Here is a 20113-nt window from a genome sequence, read left to right on the forward strand (position 1 = left end):
AAACATAAACCCTACCTTTTGACATATCCGTTGGGCAAGATAAACGCAATAAATCAATTAGCGAGCTATCGTTTAATCCTTTCATCTGTGTTGTTGTTTTAACTCAGTTGATAATTCCTTTAGCCGCACCTCCATGCATGCATTACATAACATGAAATACATCAGACCTTAATTCGAATTTTTAGTGCAGACTTGAGAAATGCTAAATGGGAATCTTTGTCGGGTAATCTGCGTGGTGTTACCACTAATTATACCTGTTATAAATTCAATAATTTGACCATGAATTGAACGATGACAAATAAACAGGTGTAGGTTTATATCACCAATCACGGGTTACAGCAATGGAGTAGTGATCGCAGTATTGCATACAATTTTAATTGCCTAAAACACTTAGGGGTCGACGCTGTTTGAGGATGTAAACGGAACTTCATTGTTGCATAAGAAATGCAGGATCCGGAAACTTGAGCGATCTCAACGGAGACCCAGGGCAGAGAAATTAGCTGCAACCCGTCCTTGTCAGGTTGGTTTTGTGATGAAATTGAAATTCATTATTTTCATCTTATCATAGCAGTCAGTTTTCATCGAATTAAACGTTTTCGGTAGCAACGTTATTTTACAGTAACGGTTCGCTCGCATTTCGATTTCCCTCACGGTTATTAATTTGGACATTGCATTTTGGTGTGAAATCTGTAAAACACAACATTATTGTTGATAACAGCTGAACATTCCGTTAAGATATAACCATAAGACAAGTACGCTTTCAGTGTTTCCCCTTTAAAATATACCTGTTTGTTGAGTCGGAAATGGTAATATGCAGCAAAGAAACAAATATTGATGAAATAAGCAGTTCATGATAATTAGGTGGAAAATATTACCAATCGACATATGTTCATAATCCAAATGTGTGTCTCTTTATGTTTTAGACTGTTGTGAGAAGAATCATGGAAAAGTTCGTGGAGTCCCTTGAAAATCCACTAAAACGGACTTATTTAAGGTAAAATAACTTTCTCCAAGTTTTATTATTGCTCGACATGATAATAATATATATGTTGGGTTTTAAATTTTATAAGATTACGAATGTCATTGCCTCCGCCATTTTACACATAAATGCAAACCAAATCAACTCGTTTTCTGTTCACAGTTGGGTTAATCTAGCATCTAATTATTTCATTCTGTCAATTAGCAATATCTAGTAGAATTGTCATAGCATACCAAAGCTTTGTGTAGTGCATAATTTCTACTTAATCATGTTGACCATCTTAATAAAAAACTTCTGATGCCCCCTCAGTAATGCAAATACCACAATTACTTATTACTTGGTTTGATACATGGTGCATTGTGTTGTCCTTTATAGTTAAAATGTTTTACAATTAATATCAGTTTTACATTTATATCTGTGATAATCTAGGTTTTTTTTTACTGTCCTTCGTTGAAAGGATTTTATACTCTATCTTTAATTATTGTTAATATATATATTGTTTTAGTCACGATATGGCTGAAATATTGCCAAAGTGACTTTAAATTTTAACTCACTCACTCACTTGATACATGGTGAATATAATAATAATCCAAATAAGTGTTGTCAGATTGTAATAATATATTATTGGAAAAATCAAACTGAACGCATTTGCTTTTCTTAATAGAAGCCTTTTGGGGAACCTGGAAGAGCAAGAGGGACCACCGACATGGCAGATTACAGGAAAGAATCAAAATCACACACACGGGAGATGCTAAAAGAAACAAAAGAATCCGATCTGTAAGTTCCTGAAACTGAACTATATAATACCATTTGTACCGGTTTATACACTTCCTGACACCAGAGTTTGAAACACCCTTTTCATTTAACTGACATGATGCGCTACATATTATCACACCACAACATAACTGTAATAAAATTATCTAATTAGACCAAGTGCCTCTCTCAAGAATACATGTTGGACATAACTTTCAGAATGCATGAATTGTATTTATCCGCCAGAAACTCCAACAGTGCCGGATGAATCTAGTAATATTAACTGACTGACTGAGTTTAGTTTTACGCCGCTTTTAGCAATATTCCAGCAATATCTGGGCGGGGGACACCAGAAATTGGCTTCACACATTATGCCCATGTGGGGAATTGAACCCGGGTCTTCGGCGTGACGAGCCAACGCTTTAACCACTAGGCTACCCCACCGCCCCTAGTAGTATTAACTGGACTGAGAAAAGAAAACAGATGGTGGCTGCAGTCCTAACCCCAGAATTGACATCGCCTGTGGTGTCCGACGAAGAGGACTGTTATCTTGTCCACTCTGTTGGATTTACATGGGAAAGCGAGAAGCTGCTATACTATAAGACTTTACTGGATGATTGTAGGACAAAAAAACCTGTGGACAAAAGCCTCCTAAGACAAAAACCCCTTAGGACAAAACCCCATAAGGACAAAACCTCCAGATGAGGACCTCTGTACAAATCCTCAAATATGTTTTAACTACTGAGTGATTGACTTAAGTGACATGTTTTGATTGAATCAGTAAAAGAGATTATCCCTGATAAGGATTAACAGGCTTCATTAATTATCTTAATATTTAGATATGTACACATTATTAAGTATTTCAACTCACTATCATATTACAACTGGTATAAATATATGCTCCATAAACTAAGCAGGCAGTAGCATTCCAGCATGGAGGTAATCCAATCGAAGAGATGCTAAGATCTCCATTGAAGACTTTCTGATCGGTGTGGGACATAACAGCATGTTGTGTTGATGGTTAGTGCCCAAATTGTGATGGGGGTTTTGTCCTACATGGTGGGTTTTTTGGTCCCAAGGCTAGGATTTTTTGTCCTGTTTTGTTTTGTCCTAGGAGGCTTTTGTCCACAGGTTTTGTTGTCCGCACACCTACTGGACAATGAACGAATGGCTTCAGCATGCTCCAGAGCCATGGCAAAAATGAAGACCTTGCGATGACGACGACAACGACGCCCCCGTGTATTCCTACATGTTAGTGCTATTGAGCATATTTTATTGATATTTGATAAAAAATGTTTATGATGAATAAAGATAAATCGACTGACTGACTGATGTTTGTTTATGTTCAGGTGGTGTTGAGATAACTGTAGTGGAAATGTATTTGAATGTGTTATGTCATGTAATTTATTCAATCATCATTTAATGTGGACATTTGGTAATCACTGAATACTAATAATTGAAACCAAATGGAGCCATACAGATTCTTATTTACTAAAAATTATGGAAACTTTAAGGAAATGTACAGAAACAGTCCGGAAACCTAACTGAAACTTAAGTTTCAATTTTGTTTCAGTTAGTTTTCCAGTGTCCGGAAACGAAGTTATTTCTGCTGTGATAGTTGTCGAAGGTTTAGACTGACATTAAAACTAAATAATTATTCAACATTTACACTTCAGGTAGATATAATAACACATAAGACATTGTATTATATATCCTCCCATTGGGGTAGACTTCGTTTACAGTGCTTCAACCACCATCAAGGGCACAACCACGTACAAATCTCAAATATATAAAAGCTATACACAAAAGGATAATGTCACAGGATAACCAACATTTCTAAAACATCCTTTAGTGTTTTCACTTTGAAATATTTATCCCGTGTGACGTGCTTGATTGTATTTCAAGATACAAAATGAGGATCCTCCCATTTCAGTAAATACTCGTGGGTGTATCTCGAGAGGCCAGAATGGAATCGGCGCATGACGACCTCTTCAAATCTAAACTGACAACACAGATACCTGTAGCCGATAGCTGGTTTAATTTCATGTAACCTTTGTATACCCACCTGTGTATCCCACTGTTTTTGCATCAGATCACGGATGTGACATCTCACAACAAGCTAATAATAACTATATGGGATAAGGTGATGTGTCACAGAGTTGTTGATAGCTGCTTTCTCAGCAGCATCAGCCATTGTGTTACCAGTAATTCCAATGAGATAACCAACAAAATACGATGTCGTATTGGTCAGTAGCTAGATCATTATATAATTCAAGTATTTCGATTAAAAGTGGATGTTTGCAGGAAAAAAATGTCAGAGAAGGAATCACCAGCAAACGCAATGAATTGTTTATGTTTAGACTGAGCATTAAAATATTTAAGAGCTGTTAATATAGCTTCTAATTCCGCTGTGAAAATGAACTGTACTTTGATAACCTGGATTATATGGCTCTGGATCTAATGACAGTAGCACTAGCGACTGCGTCACCATCTTTGGATCCATTTGTCATATGATCTGTAAGCATTGCAATGATCTTGCTGATACTTATGTTCATTAGTGTCTGATTTCTTTAGTTTGGCTCCCAAGAGATCCACTCAATCTTTTACCATTTGCTATGAGAAGATAACAGTAATTGCTTAGGACAAATGTTCTTTAAGTTAATTTTAGCAACATAAATGTGAGGTTTTATTATCAGTCCAAAAGGTGGAACAGGTGATCCTCAAAGAGAGAGTTAAAGACACAGCCGAAAGCTGGATTTGATGGATTAGAAAGAAAGTTTAATGATGTATTGTATCGTTGTTTTAGTGAGGGCTTATCAGCTTCCAGAGACACACTATCAATAAAAGACAAAGCCTCAGACCGTGATGATGAATTGTGTCAAGTAATAAATTACTGTTACAGGCTCAACCATAAACGACTTAAGTATAATCCATTTGGAGCGGATCGGTGGTCTATAAAGTTGCAGGAGGGTTTTCTGATCCCCTCCCCACTTTCAATTTGAGATAACTTTTAATAAATCAAGGGCCTTCATACAATGTTTTTTTTTATATATGTAATGTGAGGTAGAAAGGTAAGATGCTGATAACAAAATAATAATAGGAGCACCATCCAAACTTAATTCGGGGTCTCTGTGATGTTTATATTTTCCAGAAAAATATAATTTTGATAATATGAATCCATTTTCTACAGACCATTTTTGGATTATATTTAGGCAAAGCTGAAGCTGCCTTTCAATACTATTCATATATTTGCCACGACAACAAATATTAAGAGTCATCCACAAAATGCAATCGTTCAAAACTTTTGCTATGCTGTTTCATGTTTATGCTAAATAATGTGACAGACAAAATGCTGCCTTGTGGGACACTGATCCTGATTACCCGGTATATTGATTAGACAAGTTAGAACCCATGCGGACTTGTCAGTTAAAAACTTGGATATATATTGAGGCAAATGGCCTCATAATCCAAAATCATGTAAATCTTTCCAAATACCATGTTTCCATGAAGTGTCATATACTTTTTCCCAATTGAGAAAGATAGACACTGCAAGTTGGTTATTGATAATTGCATTTTTAACAAATGTCTCTAAGCGAACAAAATGATCAACGGTACTTCGATGATTCTGGAATCCACACTGGAGTGGGCACCCGTGAAGAGCCACCTCCTCGTGATGGGTGCTGGGTAATGCTTAGCGCTCTTCGGCTGGTCACGCTAGGCCCTGTGGATGGTGACTATTCCTGCACATTTAACCTATTACTGGGTCTTGGTAATTTCTGTTTGTAACAAAGAAACCTATGCCAGAAGGCAGTGGCTCATGGGCCAGTTTAGTGATGTTGACCTCCAACTTCAGTATGTATCCTTTTTCTTGCCACGGGCAGAACCACCCTGACATTTTATCAGGTATACAAATATTGCTTTTTGTGTCATATTCTCTGGAGTATTACACCCCTGTATCCCTGGTGTCAGCATCTCGGAGATCCGGTGTAACATGACATTGTCCTTGTTGACACTCCGTGGTGGGTGGGGAGCAGGGTTGCGGAAGCTTTTTTCCTTTCATCATGACACAACAAATGCCTGGTTCAAATTGAAATGAAAAGAAACAAAGAATTGAAACTGTCGATCAAAGAAATATATCTACAAATGATGATTCCTGGGCTCGTTTCCTGGTGATAGAAGCATTGGATTATCTCCCCATCAAACTCAATCCTTTCGCTATTTCGAAAAGCTGTTTCTGGGATTTGTACCCGTCTGCGTAGTGGCTCGCTTCTAGAGGAGTGTGCACCGAGGCAGCAGCCGCTGAATCTTTTGTCAATCCGAACATTTGCAAATATTGACGTTACTGTGTCCGTGCACAGAACATTAAACACGTGTCGAGGCATCATACGTGACAGGACTCGTTGCCTGTCCGACATGTCAGAGGAGGAAATTGCAGCAGAGCTACAGGATCAGAGTATTACAGCTGTTAAAGGTTTCAAAATTAAAAAAAGAAGGAGGCTTCACAAACACTCACACGTATCTCTTGACTTTTGCGCGAACATCACTTCCGCAATCAATTAAAGCAGGGTATTCCAATATCGGAGTGGAAACATATGTGCCAAGCCCACTCCGATGCTACAAATGCCAGAAATTTGGGCATGGCTCGAATTCTTGTCGCGGATCTGTGATCTGTTATCGCTGTGGTGATAGTCACGAAACCACAGACTGTGATAAAGAATTAAATTGTTATGGCCCACACAGTGCTTCCTCTAAATCCTGCCCAGTGTGGCACAAGGAGTGACAAATAATGAAACTAAAGTGTGAAAAAAATATCTCCTACCTTGACGCCAAATGGTTACTATCAACTGAGGTCCCAACTCGATCAAACATCACCTACTCTGCTGCAGTATTTCGCTCTGTCGCAACAGCCTCCGTGACATGCCAGACTGACCTGACGTGGGTCAAATCAGAAAAACCCGTGAATTCAGCTTCAATCAAACCATCAACTTCCACAGTGACAGCATCGACTTCCACAGTCACTACAGCTTCATCTGGATCTCAGACTGAGACACAATCCAAACCGTCTGACAAACAGCCCGACACACTTAACCTGTCGAAAACGAAAGGGAAAAAAATGAATAAGAAACAGACACCAACCATCCCTTCACCTTTAGTGCTTCCTCTAGATACCCATTTGGACCTCTAGACGTGGAGGTTACCCTATCTTCACAGGACAGGCGGAGGAATAGCTCCTCCTCACATTCACGGGGGCGATCACCAGTTGAGGCACCATCATGACTTAGTTGTCTAATATAATTTATCGGAATTGCAGAGGACTGAAGAACAACTTCAATGAAATACAATTACTCATTCAAGATCTTCAACCGTCATTATTATGTCTTCAAGAGACATACCTTAAAAATACTGATACCTTTAACTTAAGACGGTTTAGTGATTATCATTCCTTCTCCCCTCCAGGCGATAAAGCTACTGGAGGCGCCTCTATGTTGGTGCACCATAGTGTCATTGACAGCCCTGTGACTTTAAATACGGATCTTCAAACTGTTGCAGTTCGTCTAACTCTGCACATTGCTCTGACTTTGTGCAGCTAGTATATACCTCCCTGTTCAAATATTCAACAATCAGATCTTCAAAATCGGTATGATCAACTTCCGAAGCCATGTCTCATCATGGGCGATCTTAACGGACACAACCCGCTTTGGGGAAGTGCCCTTACTAATAAGAAAGGTAAAATCCTTGAGGAATTCATTTCTGATAATAATTTATGTTTTTTAAATGACGATTCAGCCACTTCTTTACATCCAGTTATGGGAACATATTCTTCCCTGGATCTGTCACTTGCCGATTCCAACTTATATAATGAATTTGAATGGATGGTTCATGATGACCTTTGTGGGAGTGATCACTTCCCAACCATTCTCAAAACAATTAGCCCTGGTGATGATCCACCTTCATCAAGAAGAAACTTCGCCTGGGCTGATTGGTCATTATATGAGGCTTTGTGTGTTGATCACTTAAAACATGACGTATTTGTGAACAGCGAAGATCCTATACAATTGTTTTCCGATATACTCAATGACATTGCTGACCAAGCGATACCCAAATCCTCTGCAATTCCCCATATTCGTAAACCATGGTTTAATAATGAATGTAAACAGGCCAGAAAGGGTAGGAAGAAAGCTGAAAAATATTTTCGCCGGCATCCTACTGTCCATAATTTCGATAAAGTTAAAATTTTAAATGCCAAGGCTCAATGCGCATTTAAACAGAATAAGCGTCAGTCTTGCGGGAACTGTTTCCAAAATACATTCCCGTACACCGATTTCAAAGGTGTGGAACATGGTCCAAGGGATAAAGGCAAAGGCTCGAAAAAGTCTTAAAGACGGTGAAAATTTATCAGCTGATAAAGCTGACATTGCGAATAAACTTGGTGAAACCCTCGGCAAGCATTCTTTTTCATCAAATTATGTTCCCGAGTTTAAAAAATATCAGAAACAAGAGGAGAAGAAAAGAATTAATTTTAAATCGGATAATGGCGAAGATTTTAACGAATTATTTTCGCTACATAAGCTCCATACTGCTCTTGGGCAAGCTCATGATACAGCTACAGTAGTATTTATGTCATTTTAATTTAGGCTAAAATTGACTTCAATCGCCAGCTGCTGAAGGGATGATATAAATTTCAGATAGGGTCCATGCAGGTAGCAAAAGTACTGTAAGTCCCCATGGTTCCTAGTTTGGTGATCTACCTTCAGTGGTTGGCGATCTATAACCAGTTTCTATATTGTATTGTCCAAATAGTGCTATTGGTTTTAAATTTCCACACTAGTTTTAGTTGTACCTGTGATATTCTACTTGTTTAACATATAACATTTCAATGTCAAATATGCACTCATCATGATATGGCTGAAATATTGCCGATGTGACGTTAACTATTAATATCACACTCACACTGGAGTGAGTGAGTGAGTTTATTTTTACGCCGCACTCAGCAATATTCCGGCTATATGCCGGCGGTCTGTAATAATCGGATCCAGACAATCCAGTGCTCAACAGCATGAGCATGGATATACGCAATTGGGAACCGATGTCCACACTGGATATTTGTAATTAAATCATTGGATTTTATATACCATCATGTCAGTCTGTTGCTGACCATGCGTTCCATGCGCAAACGCAGCTGGTCAATGCAATGGGTGGATAGTAGAGGGATCGGTGTGATCAGTCCAGGGGCTCCTTTCACGAAGCAACCTTTACTAAGGTTAACCTTAACTCCCATTCTTTACCATTGCACTAAGGTCACCTTAGTGACTTACGATCATCTGAGTTCATTGTGAAAGGAAGCCCTAGTTTGACAGTGTTGCAACTATAGCGCACGTCTTGTCATATCTCATAACGACATATGTGTGGGTTCAGCCTTTGCCAGTCTGTTTGGTGTTTAACGCCGCAGTGTTCTATCTACAGCTGTATTCTATCTACAGCTGTATTCTATCTACAGCTGTATTACTGCGGTCTGTAAATAATCCAGCCCGGAAACGACAATCTGTTGATTGACACCATGAGCATCGCCCATTGCATCAATCACGTCAGAGAGTTTAACTACCCAATCTTTCCAGTCCCCTCTTGCGACAAACATGGGTCAGTGTGATGCATATGGCATAGAAGTGTTTCATTGTAGACAAACCCCAGTGCTAAATTTTCATAATAGAAAATGAACACAATCTGTGATAACGATAACAGCTGGTCTCTGCATAAGATGAATCTTACAGTAGCATTGAAACTAAATAGCATGCTTATCTGTCATCAAGTTACAAGTAATCGCTGTGAGCTTTTCAAAACAATTATACACGTTAATGTAGACATTCGCGGGCATATTAGATGCTTTAGAAATAGGCTTTGCGAGAAAAACGTTATTTACGTTTATGCACGATGACCCGATGGCCCCAAAGTACCTGTCTGCCAAAGAGACCCAGAAATATAACAACTATAACAATGAAGGGAATACCTACCACGCGAGGTTAAAATTGGAAAACAAGCATAGATGTCTTCACTTAGCGTCAGACAAATTTGTCGCTCAAAGATATTGTATGATTTTCAGTTTAGACACCCTAGTTAAGAATTCATTAAATCTTTTTTTTATTCCAATACTGAAGAGGACTATAGTACAAGGGCATACAATGGTATACAATCATAAAGCATGATGTATATACAGTACATACAAAGTTTGCTATTATTACTTGTATTATTAGAATTCATCAACCAAATTAAACTCACACGTATTAGGATATCCATGGCAATATGGTGGTAGATATTGTGCCCTTAAATCCGTGGAGAGTGAAAATCATCTTCAATTACATATGGTGGTGTTTGTTGTTAAGCTTCGGTTTGAAAGAAAGCAGGATGATAAAGCTTACAAGTTCCGAAGATACATACTCTCAATCCTTGTTTCTCTTCTCACTGTTCTGATTCTGAAGTGTATATAACTCCACGCGTCTTACACCCGCTGCTTGAATGGATGAATAAGTAAGTGAGTCACATCGGCAATATTTCAACCATATCGCGATTAGGAGAGTTATCTATATGTAAAAAAATATTAAGAAAAAAAAAAGCCATATAACTCTCTGTCGGATAAAGGACAGTAAAATAAGTAGACTATCACAGATTAAAAATTAAAACATGGCATGTTACTATAAAATGATAATTATATAAGTTACGATCGCCAACAAATGAAGGTAGATCACGGATGCTTGGAAAAGGACAATCCCCATAGTTACAAGAACTATGGAACACTTAACCACGGACAGGATACTGAATGTAAACTGTGGCAGGGGCGGGATGGGGGTGGACAGTTAATTTTCACCCGTTTTCATGTCAGTTTCCATGGTCATTTAATAAATCTTCAGGAGAAAGGGGGATCCGCCAATGTGTCGATACTTAACACAAGAATATAGCAGCCAGATGAAAGACTCACTGGTGGCACACTGGTGTGAGTTTGTATTGCCATCATGTCAGTGCGTAAAACTGAGGCGTTCTGCAGTAGCAAACCAAACGACGGCCCCAGTTGTCATTCATCGTCACAGACTGCTTGTAGGTAACGTCAAGCTCTCGTATTTGTCTTTTTGTGTGTCTTGTTACATGCATGTTCATGAAGGAAGAAGCAACTTTGTACATATAAATAATACATTATGTTTAAAAATTGATGGGGTTTAGGGGTGGTAATTGATTTTGTGTATGACATGCAGGGGGGTCACTTACTTTGTGCATAAATTGTACCGGAGGTTTTGGGGTGGGGATGGGGGTGTCATTGTACATGCTTCTGCATAATCATTTTCATCATCTCCCATGGCCACACATTATGAACGGTCCCTCAGTTTAAGAACAATTATGTCATGTAATTTCAATGGTACAAAGGTGAAAACTCACACGTCTAAAGACAAAGAGTTCACAACTGCAGACCCATCGTCATAAGCCGCTTTTAGCAATATTCCAATAATATTACGGCGCCGGACACGAGAAATGGTCTTCACGCATTTTACCCATGTGGGGAATCGAACCCGGGTCTTTAGCGTGGCGAGCGAACGCTTTAACCGCTAGGCTACCCCACTGCCCCAATTTGGCACAAAGGCTGTTTACAATCAGAAAGAAACAGTATATTTGTATTGCTTTTGCCGCAGCTACATTAGTCCAATATTATCAAAATTACCTATGCGTTTCTTTTTTGAAGAGTGTATTTTCGGTGCTTCTCTCTGCGACCAGAGGTGAATTTCGTTTACTTAATCAATACTCACATTCGGCAATCATTATATTATCAAGTTATTTACATCAATCGTTCAATCATGAATTTTATGTGTGCAGACTCTGTATCCGTTGTAAACAGTCTGATGTATTAACATCCCCTCTGAGACCTGGATACTGAAGCTTAGAGGGATGACTTTTCTTCAAAGTACTTGTATATGTACTTTCTCACTTTCTCTATATGTACTCCACTCTAACAGCCCTATTACCCGTGAAGGTCCGGGTTAGAATATTGATCTTCAGTAACCAATGCTTGTCGTAAAGAGGCGACTAACGGGACCGGGTGGTCAGGCTCGCTGACTTGGTTGACACATGTCATCGGTTTCCAATTGCGCAGATCGATGCTCATCCTGTTGATCACTGGGTTGATCACTGGTCCAGACTCGATTATTTACAGACCGTCGCCATAAAGCTGGAATATTGCTGAGTGCGGCGTAAAACTAAACTCACTCACTCACTCACTAACAGCCCTATGTGAACTGACATTTGGAACTCAGCCTTTTGTTACGATTGGTAGCATTACGCTAGTCAGCCTTGGCTCACTGCTCAATTTGATCCCACCTGTTGGACGCAAATTGATAACAAACCAGCCGGTCATGACGACTTTCATGCTTACACACGCCAGCTGACAGTGCCTGGATAGGTTTCACGTCAAATTCATATCCAAATCATCTTGCGATAGAACATTTTGCCACACGCTGTATATGCAACAGGATGCTTATGGTGAAGATGAACTTACGGCGTTCGAGGTGTCTAGCTGTTGTGTTAACTTTGACGACGACTATCATAGTCCTATGTTCGATGCTTAAATATTTGGACCTGCATTTTCCAGTGACGTATACGTTTTCTGTACCGACGCATGTCTACACACATTACATCTCGCTCTTGGATGATTATAAAGCGTACATGTTAGGAAAGCGTACATGGCATTACTTCCTTGACGAGGATTTGATCCGAAACTTCAATGTCAGTGCAAATGGAAGTGATGTTATTCTATTTTTGCGCATACAGAGAACTGGAAGTACTACATTTTCGAGACATATGGACAAAGACTTCAATGTCCCACCTTGGTGTGATTGTAAGAACCTCGTATCCAATAGGTGTGATTGTTTTCTGAAATGGAAATTCAATGTTCTCTTCCAAAGGCGCCTAAATGACTGGCCTTGCAAAATGCATGCGGACTGGACCTATCTTCATGAATGTGCAGAGGAGGAAATAAACAAGCGTCACGGCAGGACAATCAAGCAAAGGTACAAGTCGTTATCTCTTTTTCTGACGACGAAACTTTTCTGATATATCAATTGTAATGAAAACAAATCTTGGGCAGTGAAACAATAAACGTATGCTTTATTACAAATACATAGCAATTATGTTGCTATGGTTGAACATTATTATGTGTGTCTCTATGTTCCCAACATGTTTATGTAAGCACGCAAAGAACTTTGCACAGTTACGTATTGAATCCCAGTAGGGACATTGCCGCCCTAACAAGACATATTGGTCATTTGACGCCTTGTTGCACTTTGAATAATATTTCGTCAATCTACACACAAACATTGAATATGTAGCTGCATTGTCACACTTTTCAATGAATTCTGCGCATGTGTAGTGAGTGAATTGAAGTACGCATGCGCAGAAATAGTTATGCTGCTTTTTTAAAATTTTGTTCTAGTGGTTCTAACACATACGTTTTGTGTGTTCTTTTACTTGAAATTACGTCCGCAAGGTCCCTAGTATAATGATGAACCTTTAGTTATTGGCGATCTATAGCCTGTGTTATATATTGTATTGTCCCAAATAGGCAAATACTTTCTAAGCTAAATGCTTGTTTTAATATTTCCAATTGCGATATTCGTGTTGTTTTAATGTCCTTTGTCCGATACTTGAGCACAAACGACACACGTAGTTTCTCTCTGGGCAAGTGCATCTGCTCAAAATCTGCATCTGTTGAGGCAGTTTGATTTCTTGTTTGTGTGAGGATCACAATGCGACAATGTCCCTTCCGTAGTTATGTGTTCATACTTTAACACCAATGCCTCTTTTAGACACCATGTGAACGTAAAGCCTGTCTTCTCATAGAGCCTGAAGTTTCAGTCACAAATTGACATAAATCACAACTTCCATGTTTAATTTAAAGGGGAATTATTGGGTTGGATACTTGGGGTGATACTGTTGACTCCTGTTGACTAAAAGCAAGTGTAGACTACTCATTAGGTACATTGCCATGTTGTTGCCATGTGTCACCATGTTGTTGCTGGCATAAAATTGGTTCAGACACAGCACCTGTTTCACAATCTCATTTTAGCGAGTGAGTTAAAAATTTACATCGCATCGGCAATATTACAGCCATATAGCGATGAAAACAAGGTACCATGTTATATTTGGGATTACACTTTCTTAGTAAAGTACAGATTCTAGTACCTTTTGGGTCCCATCCGGGATTCGAACCCACACCCTCAGAGTCAGGCACCTAATCGCCAGCACACAGGTGAATGTGTAATCCCAAATATAACATATGTTACATTTGACCACTTTCTAAAATGGCATTGTGTATTTGAAAACAAGGTAATCAATTTAAAATATCTGTCGACAAAGGACAGTAAAACAAACTAGACTATCACAAATGTATATTTAAAACTAGTAATGAAATCTAAAATACTTTAACTATAGAGGACGATACAATATAACAAAAGGCTACAGATCGCCAACAACTGAAGGTAGATCACCATACTAGGGACCATGGGGACAGTACCTTTACTACCTGCATGGACACTAGTTGGGTTTACACCATCCCTTCAGCCGCTGGCGATTGTAGGAAAGTTTCAGCCAACTTTAAAAGAGAACAAATACTACGTTTTAAAAAACTAGTAAGTTTAAATTTAGTTTTGAAAGTTTTGGGACTTCACTCTCATTACAATGTGCTTGTATTATCTTACATGGTAATGTCCGTGTGAACAAAATGAGAATACAGAGGTACTGACTTGTGCTGAAACGCATTCAAGTAATAAAGATTACATAGTAATATGTAAATTGGGTCTGCCACTGTGACAGGAGAGGGCTGATAAGTGAGGTGGAGGCCAACATGAATGTCATCATAAACAGATAAGACGAGAATCGATTCCAAGATTGAAATCGATAATAGAAGAAACATATGAAGCAATGTGATTGAGGCTGTGTGGACTGACATCTTCATTACAAATGTTAGCAAATAGCACGCAGTTCACACATAACTACTTTATAATATTATAATACGAAATCTGTCGCCAAAGAACTGTAAAACAGCTAGTATATCACAGCTAGAGATTTAAAACTAACATGCAAATTAAATAGTATTTCGGACATTACAACATAAAAAACAGGCTATAGATCACCAGCAACTGAAGGTTGATCACCATACTAGGGACCATGGGGACGTACAGTACTTTTGCTACCTGCTTGTCATTGAATGATCGTGTTTCAGGCATTTGTACATGACAATGGTGAGAGACCCTCTTCGAAGGTTCGTCAGCGAGTGGCAGCATGTAAGAAGAGGAGCAACATGGCTAAGTAATAGGTATATTTGCAATGGTCATGCTGCAACAAGTACAGAGCTTCCTCGATGCTTTAAGGAAAACTGGAAAAACGTAACATTTGAAGACTTCATCGGCTGTTTCACAAATCTGGGAATAAATAGACAAACCCGGATGTTAACCGACCTGAGCCTGGTTGGTTGTTACAATACTTCCGCTTCCGGTCTCACGTACGAAGAAAGACACTATCGCATGCTGGCAAGTGCCAAAGACAACTTACGGAGCATGGCCTTTTTTTGGTTTGACGGCTTATCAAGAATTATCTCAGGTGTTGTTTGAGCACACCTTCAACTTGAATTTCGTAACAAAATTTGAGAATGTTCCAACCAATGAAACGCGGAGTGGCAAGTCAAATCTGTCGAATATAAATCGTGACAGAATACTTCACTTAAACAGGTTTGACGTTATGCTTTACCAGTATGCCAAGGATTTGTTTTTCCAAAGATTACAAATGTTGGCTGAGAAAACAAACGATTCATCACTTCGAAAACTGATTGAGTCTAGAATAGATAAATATTAAACAGCTGCGTGAAAATGTTACCATTATCTCTCCGTTTCACGTATTCCCAGTCAGCAATTATAAAGAAAACCACACTGTTCTTTACCAACATTAACTTAAGCTGAGGTCCCGAATCAACCTGGTCTATAAGGGTAACATTGATGACCAAATCATTGGATACATATTGAAGCCGTTTCAGATTATGAACAGGGCTAACATACATGTAAGTAGTTGCCTCCATGTATGGAACATTTCAATTTCAGTGAAACAATAACTTAATTATTTGTCAGTCGGAAATGGGTGAAAGCTCATATGAAGACAATACCGAATTTGCACCAGATATCGTCAACTGTATATATTTGTTCTCTGGTGTTACAAATAAAGTGTGGCTGGTTTCAAGCGTCATTGATGGTTGAGCAGTATTGTGCTGTGGGAATTCAGGAGTTGTTAACTTAAGAATTGCTTCCGTTAGAGGAAAGGTTATGACATTCATTGGATTGTTTTTGGGAATGTAATTAAACACAGAGATTCTTGAATGTCAGCTGTCGTGATATATACTGAACCACAAAAGAAACGTCGTCTTTCAAAACCAAATGCAACATTTTGGTCTTAAAAGGTGGTGTTTTTATTATGATTGTACCGTTTTGTAAACAGGTTTTTCAATCCAAATTGACAGCTATTACAAACAACACTGTGTTTTCTGATGAATAGGCACATCGACCAAACGTACCTAAAAGGCAGACATGGTATAAGGTTCCGTATGATATTCATGAAAATGCACGTGCATGTCGTGACAACCCTACCAATGAAAGGGAGTTCCACACTTGCCTGAAATCATTGTTGTTTTGACACAATCACCATGCCACGACTTACGAGAGATCAGAGGAACTAAGTCTGTGGACGGTTGCAAGTTGTCCAGACAGCTCGGAGGGTAGCCAATCATCTTAACGTTCATGTAAGGACAATCTACAGACTGCAGGAGTGGTTCAGGTCACTAACAGCATCCAAGACCATCCACCCAGTAGGCGACCTTCAGTAACATCACAACGTCAAGACCGACAGATTGTGCGCAACCATCTGCAGGATCGCTTCCATAGAGCGACGGAAACAGCACGTCAGACCATTGGGACAACAGACCGATATTGTGTTTCGACAGTCGATGGCAGAGTGAAAGTATGGTGAAGGCATGGGGAACTGTTTTCCAACGAGTGTATTGTTGAAAAAGACTCGTGGGGTGGTCCAAGCATTATGGTGTGGGTTGTAATCAGTCTGAACCAGTTAGTTGATACTGTGGTGTTCCAGAATCTTGGTCCAGGATAAGGAAATGACGTGAGAGCTGCTCGCTATATTGACCAAGTCATAACTCCCAACGTTGTACCACGATTTGGACGTTACAGAAATCACATCTTCCAGCAAGACAACGCTCGTGCCCACACTGCCAGGGTAACATTGGCCTTCCTAAGACAACATGGTATCCAAACCCTACAATATCCTGCACCCAGTTTGGATTTACGTTCAATAGAACATCTTTGGAAGGAGACTCAAAGAAAACTGAATGACCTCCAACCAGTTGTCGGCCGGACTCGATCAGGCATTTCGCACAGTATGAACCCAAGTGCCCGTGGCCTTAATCAACCGGCTAATTCATTTCATGTACAGACAATGCAACGTTTCCATCGATGCCCATGGAAGCCACACACGATACTGACTCCATGGTACCATTTCTGGTGATTTTGTTTGTGTGAACTCTAAATGTGATTCCCGATTATTTGTTAACCATAACTTTCAATCCTCCGTTTTGATTGTTACATAGAGTGAATTAAAGCGTGTGCTTTAAGAAACCGCTATCAGTGTGACATTTCTTTTGCGGTTCAGTATATAGCTGACGAAGATAGTCTCCACAGATTCCTTCCTTTGGTATATATTTGAGTAAATATTACATCATATATGTGTATCTATGAATGAGAATAAAATGATGATGGTAAACAGCGTGTGTGAAAGTGTATTCTGCCCTGTCATTCATATCTGAAAAACAAGTATGATAGGTCAAGTCATTTGATTGGCTATTTCTGTGGTATTCAAAAATGTACTCGGTTTATGATGCCAAAAATATCTTTGATCTACCTGACGTCCACTCATACAAATATTATAAAAACATGTACGCGCACATACACATTTTCTCACACATAGATGTCGTTTTCTGATCGGCGGAGACAATCAATGTACCCCGCTTACAAGCGAGTAACATTTTCTATGTTACCCGCTGGAAATGCCGACCTGTGGGAATTCGTTCAGTACTTCGTGCTAGTAGTGTTTGAACTGTTTCCTAACTCCGGTAGTCCTTATTACGATCCAAAATCCGTGCTTCAAACAGTTCCAAATTAACATTGAGGTGTTCGGTAAGATACATATGTTGTTAACTGGTCACACGGGACTCATGGGTTGATGTACCATCTATGTTTGCTTATTTTTATGAACAAAAACAGAGGGTACATCAACCCATGTCCCCCTAGAGACCAGTTAACAATTTATGTTATCTTGCCTCACAGATTTCGTTTTCTGATTGCCTGAGCGCTGTTATTTTCAATGCTAACAAGCGAGTAACAATTTCTGTGTACCCCGCTTGGAATGCCGAAATCATTTAGTACTTCGTAGTAGTAATTCGTTATCTCGAATTGAATCACGTATGATGTACGGAAATTACCGATGTTTTGCGAATGCAAATTCGATAGAAGAGAGATAACTCTAAACTTGTTTTTCTTGTTATGTCGTCTGGTACTCCATACTATGATACACGTGCTTCAAACAGTTCAGAATTACAATTGAGGTTTTCGGTAAGATAAATACGTTTTTCACTGGTCCCTCGGGGCCCATGGGGTGATGTACACTCGATGTTTCTTTATGTATCCTCTCCCTTCGGGCTCAGGGAACATAAACAAACATCGAGGGTACATCAGCCCATGTCCCCCTCGAGACCAGTGAACAACTTATAATATCCACACGCACGCACAAGCCCTATACAGAATACAAATTTAAATAATGGACTGACGGTATTTCAGAGAGTTTAATCCGAAATTGTCTAACGTGAGACAAGTACGGGTATGGTCCTGACAGTTCCAAGAATGACCAGCTTGACATGATGAAATTGCTACCACTAAACTTCATTCATGAGTGATCCTGTCCGAGGATAGAACAAGTTTTTGCCACTAACATGACAATGTCCCCCGCCCTGAAAGAAAACAAAATATAACAGATTTACAAACAGATTTATAACAAAGTTTCTATCTTTTGGTGACATAGGATATTATTACCTTTTGTGTGATGTAGTTTTAGTCATCTTCTCCTAACTGAAGATATTTTCAGGAATATAGTAGATTTGAATGTAGAGATGCAGGTGCACGTATCCACTGTCAGCATCAGTGTGTATTAGGGGTGGGACAGCTACATATTTTCTACCCGGGTACTCAATCCCCTATTACTCTACCCTACCCTTCCCCTGATACAGGCTATGTTAATTCCTGACATCAAATTTGTAAGAAATGGCAATATATTCTTCAGCTTGGAGGCTAAAACTGGGTACAGCCTTTTATGAGATATCAAGTGTACATAAGTTTGAAAAGTAGTCAATGTGTAATGGTGGCCTTGAAAATAAGGTAATCCCCCAACGTAGGATGCCACCAAATTTGAAGACACTGGGTACAACAGTGCATGAAATATCTCGCTAACAAGAATAGGGACGTACTTACTTACGTACTGTCGTGCATACGAACGCTGCCGAATACATAGTACGCCGTTCGACGTTGCGGCGGGGGACAATAAAGTGACCTAATCTTTGAACTGATATACGCTGGAATGACAATATTCTAGGATGAAATGACTCCCTTCTGAGAATCAAAACTCTCCCTCCACCCCCGATACTCTCAAACCACAGGCAAACTGTAGCAGAGAATTAGGACCAGTTTGTCTATATGCGAGCATAGGGAGCAAAGTTTGTCAACGTACTTCCCTCGCTTCGGTTCGAAAAATATGTTAATATCAAGTGTAGGACGTATGAGCCACCTTCCTCACCAGGCTGATGAAACCCCTCTATGTCCCCTAGATCGTTAAGCATGATGTTGGGGCGATGACTAGTCATTATTATAATACTATTACGAGATAGTTTCCAATTGTTTTTCTGATAATTTCTCGGGGGCGCACTTCAACCCCATGAAGTGTATGTTGTCGCGTAGGAAGATCTTGGTGAGTGATATCGTGTCTTCCACGGTCACGGTGACCCCCTGCAGACTGGTGTGGGAGTCGGCATTCAACCGCACGTAAACAGTGCAAACCTGATACTGGTGCCGTTTCACCCACCCAAGTTTGACCCCCTTCACGATTTCGACTTCATCCTGTGATGGTTCCCCTATGTAGACTTTGATGATCAGGGTGGCGTTATCCAGTAGACTCTCCAGGATGTTGACTACGCCTTCGAATTCAGACACCAACTGCAATGTCACGTTTTGCACTCCGGTTTACTCG

At 39.5% G+C, this 20113-nt stretch overlaps 1 long non-coding RNA gene across 1 annotated transcript; it reads left to right on the forward strand.

Moving 5' to 3' along the window:
• Positions 1-296: 296 nt before the first annotated feature.
• LOC124264048 lies at positions 297-19325 on the forward strand. The gene is made up of 3 exons (XR_006895034.1): positions 297-308; positions 11745-11750; positions 19249-19325. It is a non-coding gene; the product is annotated as an uncharacterized LOC124264048 (long non-coding RNA).
• The last annotated feature ends 788 nt before the right edge of the window (positions 19326-20113 follow it).

This window comes from Haliotis rubra, unplaced genomic scaffold (assembly GCF_003918875.1).
Source record: "Haliotis rubra isolate DU_JTF1 unplaced genomic scaffold, ASM391887v1 Scf1202, whole genome shotgun sequence".
NCBI classification, from domain to species: domain Eukaryota; kingdom Metazoa; phylum Mollusca; class Gastropoda; order Lepetellida; family Haliotidae; genus Haliotis; species Haliotis rubra.